A 6,000-nucleotide genomic window follows, 5' to 3' on the forward strand; every position below is an offset into this window, starting at 1 on the left:
CAGAGTTTGAACCCTCGACCGTCGATAAATCCGAACGACAGTCCAGCACGCAAACAGCACGACCAGGCAGCCATCCAATTGTAGTTGGCTGTCAAAAGTCATCCTTCAAGGTACACTGAAGGGAGCACAAAGAACGGGTCGTCCAAAGAAAAGTTGGCAGGACTATGTGAACGGCCTTGACATCCTGCTAAGAACAGCCGGGGAGGTGGAGGGATTTGGTGAAGTGAAATGTCCAACCCTACGTCGATAGTCAAAGGGACGGAAGAAATGCCAGAGATTGTTCGTATTGGTTGTCTGCTTGTTCATGTGGTATTCTATTTAAACTGTCGCCTCGATGGTCAAGGTTCGAACCCTACCCACCTCCACCCCCACAGTCCCGTTGGATGTTTATGCTAGGATGTAGCCTAAATAAGAACAAAATGTTGTTCTTCGTGCTGTACAGTCATCATTCAGACATTAACAACTGAGATGCTTTGAACTAATCAACAAAGTCCAATGACTCATTAGATCAACAATATAGGTCAGGCTTTCATATAGTCCACACTGTGGCACATCTGACCTGTCAACCAGTCATTAACACTGATGGAGTCGTGTCTAATATAATATAAATAAATAATAGGTCTGGTTGGGAGATTTGTAAAAAAAAATTATTCTTCCTTAATTGTGAAAAACATTGCAACGCAGACGACCGCATGCCAAAGGCGATGAAGAGAATAGATTAGATTTGCGGTCGAGGGGCGGACTGGGCTCTAGGTCGGCAGCCAGTCTAGGAGATAGAAACTCCAAAATAAAGCCTACAGCCATTTGATGTCTACAGCTATCTCAGACTACTGAGCCACTGTGGTCGACACTTGACATAAAGAAGGGTTTTGGTCTGTGCACTCCATATTCCACTATAAATAGACAGTGCAGGCTGGATGCCTTGCAGTGTGTCTCGAATCACCCCGAGTACCGAATCTTCTTGGTGATTGTAATGGAAGACTGCGTAAAAGAGGTGCCTTATGCACTATAAAGATCAACTCAGGCGCCATTTCACCCTCAAGGGCATAGAGGAAAGTAGCTGGCAGCAGATGGTCTCTGTGAGAGACGGAGAGCTCCCACAAAGGTTACGGGACTCATATTTGAGCCCTTATGGAAGACAGGCGCAGAAGACGGAAAGAAAATTTAAATAGACCGCCGGCGGATAACGGCTTTGTCTGCACGAGATGCGGAGAAACATGTAGGTCGCAACTGAATTTCCGCAGTCATGTGAAATACTGGACTCATCCTTAATCTTTGGAATAGAAGACATGGACATTGTTATTAAACTCGTAGAATGGGGGGGGGGGGGGCGGACGAAATAGCCGAAAACTTTTTCTTGTTAATTGAAAACATTTTTAGTCGATTGATACGTTAAGAAGGTCTACAATTTTTTTTAGTTTTAAAGACATTATTATTTGCACGAAGTCATAGCTAAAGTAAACATGGCTTTAAAATAATTACTTACAAAATTGTTGCATTACTAGTACTAGAATGTCTTTTGTTCAATGTACCCATACATACAGACTACTCGATTTCTTTGTCACACACTTTTATTTCTGTGTGGAGGCCCACAAGCGTGTTCTTCAACCAAGACCCACGCTTGCTACGCCACTGCACTGCATATTATTCTTTCAATCAAAGACTGTTGGCTTATATTGTCCCCGATCTAGCACTAGGCCTATATTTTTTTTTTAGTAACTCGTGGGAAGACTAAAGCTAGAAAAGTCTCTATGGTGTTTGTTTGAACCATCACTTGACATCACGTTTGCTTAACACACGTGCTTAACCCGACATAAACAATTCAAGAACTTGACAACTCCATTGGACCTCATTCACCAATCGTAAACAAACAACATTTAGCCACGTGATAATATTGATAAAACAATGGGAAAAAAAAACGTATCACGTGACAGCCTTTATGGATTGCGTAATTTGTATAGAAGAGATATAGAGGCTAAATGAGAAGCTACTTTAATACTATAGCTTTATGCTCTAACGAATGTAATATATTACATCCAAATACTGTACAATTAACCCTTTACCGTTGTACTCAACTTGAACTGGACTCTGGTTCGACTGTCCCGGACCGACACCTTTCGATGTAGGGGTCAGGGAAGTCACGTCCGTACTGACTTGACTCTGGACTCCCTGCGTCGCACTGTCTTGCTGTGGATTAACAGTACCCGACTGAGGCGTCTTAACTCTGACACAATCTAAAGAAAGTGTGCAACGATTATCTCAGGCCAAAGCTAGACAAGTGCAAAATAAAAAGTCGCATCGACCGATAACTATGATACTTTTTAACTCTTTCTCTCCTAATGGATGCTGCCAACGTTGATTTGACTCCCATTAACACTAAATTGATATTTGATTTATAAACTTTAATTTGTGTTGTGTACAAAGAGCATGCCCGCTCCTATAATTCAAATATAATAACAAATATAACAAATATAACATTTTCTAATAACATACAAAAAAATATTGAAGTTTAATCATAGCAGGATAGTGAATTACAAATGAGGGGAAAGAATAATAGGCCTACTATCGGAACGAGAAAAATAATTACGAAGAGAAAGAGTTAAGAGCTATAGAATTTTATTTTTACAGCCAATGATAGTCATGTTTCATCAATACAATTTCAATTTATATATATATATTTTTTTATTCGGCCTTCTTTCCGTCCTCTTTTAGACGTAACCCTAGGGGTGACTGCATGCTTAGGGGAGCTGAAGCGCTGTAAAGGCCTATCGGGTGCCATGATGATGTTCGCCTTCACTAGCTTAGATGAAAGCAGGGAACAGGCCGCTGGAGAGAAATAAGAGTCCCAAAGAAAAGCCCCTTCCAAAGGCATGCACGGAGGACGAAAAAATAACTTAGGCCTACATAGACCCCAGTTCGAATTAAGTCTTTGTCTGCACCGGGTGGAGCCAGGGCCGGATTTAAGTACGTTGAGGCCCCAGGGCAAGATTTTGTGGAAGCCCCTACAATTTTTCAAAAGCTTTAAGATCCACTTATGAATGATTAGGCTATATCTAAAAGCATGTTATATTTTAGAAGAAAGAAACAGAATTCTTATAAATTTAATCTCACTTTCCCTTTAAACAATAATTAATATGTATATTTTAGTTTAAAAAGTGTAGGCCTATAATTGTTCAGTTCTTGAAGTGAAAAGCCTTTGGAAGACTCACTGACGAAAACCCGGAGATGCACCGGCCAAACTGGTGAAAGCACCTTAAAAAGATAATCCGAGAGCTTTAGGCAAACGAAACAATCTATCTATATATAAGGCAACATTTAACAAGGTGGACGCGTTGAAAATCAACAAAAATTTAGTGTGAATGACATAATAACAAATATCAATGCATTAAATCGGGACAGTCAGAGGCGTAGCTAGGAATTTTCCATTGTTTGGGGTTCCGGGGGGCTTGACCTTTTTGGGGGCCCCTGCATTTTGCGTAATATTTTTTTTTTAATGTAAAAAAAACCACTAATTTTGGGGCCCCCTCAAGTGAGGCCCGGGGGGATTTTCAAATTCTCCCCCCTCTTTCTCATCCCACTCTAGCTACGCCACAGGGGACAGGAGACATCCAGCCGGAAGAAAACGATTTATGACTTAATAAGGTGGACAACTCACGAATAGAGAGACAATAGGATGAAACACAGTTGTCTCCGTTGAACTAATACGAAATGATAAAGAGCATGCTTAACACTCCTGCAGGACTATAATGAGACAGGGCTGTAGCGTAAACGAAAATTCGTAAAAATGGAAAAGACTGAAATATATCTTGTAGGAAGAAGCGTATTCAAAATCGATGTCAATTAGTTTACTTTGTGCAGAACCACAGTCCTTACCTGTCTACGATCTATTGGCATATCAATAATAATAATAATAATAATAATAATAATCAACCGAGGGGATAATAACAACTGACCTCACAGACACCTTCAAGGCCCTTAACATTCCTAGGAACATCTTCGTTGCCTGTCAGAAGGCGGTACTGCTGCAGACCTGCCACATCACCAGAAAATTCCTCAGTGGAAACTGTTAAAGGGACTACGATGAATTTTGTTTCTCTTTAGCGAAACTCGACCCTGGCAGCGCCAGAGAATGACTACTCGTTCATTTCTAACATAATAATAATCTTTATTGTCCGTATGGAAATTTGTCTTACAATTTGTGCATTACACCAAACAAAAAAAACATTATAACTATAAGAAACCAAGTGTACATTCACACCCAGACTCACTCATAATTTACATGTGACAAAGTTTATACCAGATTGTTCTTATTTAATGATTTGATTGCCAGGGGATGACGAGGATAATGTACACAAAGGGCTTTCTATTAGAGAAAACTACAAAACATTGCAACACTAGAGACAGTGAAGTGTTACAGCAATGCTGCTAATTTTTCTTGTATATATATCATCACATAATCTTTGATGCTCTCGCTGAGAGCATAAGGACTGAGTCAGCCTTTAACAAGAGAAAGATAGCCATATAAGTAATAATTACTTTAGAATTCGTTAGATAGGACAATTTTAAATTGAATTAAAAAAGTAAACAAATTGGACAGAACACAAATCTTGTAGGTAAATGTTGTTGTTTGATGAGTGGAGTGTTACTGGTTAAACGTCAGAGTTACTAGTTGAACGCCAGTTACTGGTTGAACAGCAGAGTTACTAGTTGAACGCCAGTTACTGGTTAAACGTCAGAGTTACTAGTTGAACGCCAGTTACTGGTTGAACAGCAGAGTTACTAGTTGAACGCCAGTTACTGGTTAAACGTCAGAGTTACTAGTTGAACGCCAGTTACTGGTTGAACAGCAGAGTTACTAGTTGAACGCCAGTTACTGGTTAAACGTCAGAGTTACTAGTTGAACGCCAGTTACTGGTTAAACGTCAGAGTTACTAGTTGAACGCCAGTTACTGGTTGAACGTCAGAGTTACTAGTTGAACGCCAGTTACTGGTTGAACGTCAGAGTTACTAGTTGAACGCCAGTTACTGGTTAAACGTCAGAGTTACTAGTTGAACGCCAGTTACTGGTTAAACGTCAGAGTTACTAGTTGAACGCCAGTTACTGGTTAAACGTCAGAGTTACTAGTTGAACGCCAGTTACTGGTTAAACGTCAGAGTTACTAGTTGAACGTCAGTTACTGGTTAAACGTCAGAGTTACTAGTTGAACGCCAGTTACTGGTTAAACGTCAGAGTTACTAGTTGAACGCCAGTTACTGGTTGAACAGCAGATTTTGTTCACTTCTAGGAAGACAAACATTGGGCCTTATCATTTCGAGGCCTCATGCTATCTATCTATCTATCTATCTATATATCTATCTATCTATCTATCTTCCTATATCTATCTTCCTATATCTATCTCTATCTATCTATCTATCTATCTATCTATCTATCTATCTATCTATCTATCTATCTATCTATCTATCTATCTATCTATCTATCTATCTATCTATCTATCTATCTATCTATCTATCTATATAAAGAGAGAGAGAGAGAGAGAAAGGGAGGGGGGAGAGGCAGGGATTCACTGCATTAAATGACGACCAGTTTGTGATTTAATTAGGTCTACTCGCACTGTTCAGCGTGCGCCCGACAGGTGACAAAATAAGCAGTGACAAAAAGTAGGGCACTCACGGAACTTGCATTCGATGTGATCGCAGATAATCCATTGTGTTGCTTTATATATTCTTTAGTGACAGTTTCGTGACTTTGTTTTGTAACACTGATTTGCTTTCATTTTGTCATTAGTATAGGGATTTATTGAAAAGTTCTGTCGGAGTCTTATTTCACCATCAAGCTCATAGTGATCATCTTCATCATACTGACCTTTGACTTTTGTCGCACGGGTGCTGTGGCGAATTAAAAAAATAGGTTCTTTAATCTGATTTGCATAGGATTACCAAACAAAAGAATCTCGGAAGCAGCTTACTTGAATTTTAATGTGTAACATTGACAATTCTATT

The sequence above is a fragment of the Biomphalaria glabrata genome, chromosome 14 (assembly GCF_947242115.1).
Source record: "Biomphalaria glabrata chromosome 14, xgBioGlab47.1, whole genome shotgun sequence".
In the NCBI taxonomy this organism is placed as follows: domain Eukaryota; kingdom Metazoa; phylum Mollusca; class Gastropoda; family Planorbidae; genus Biomphalaria; species Biomphalaria glabrata.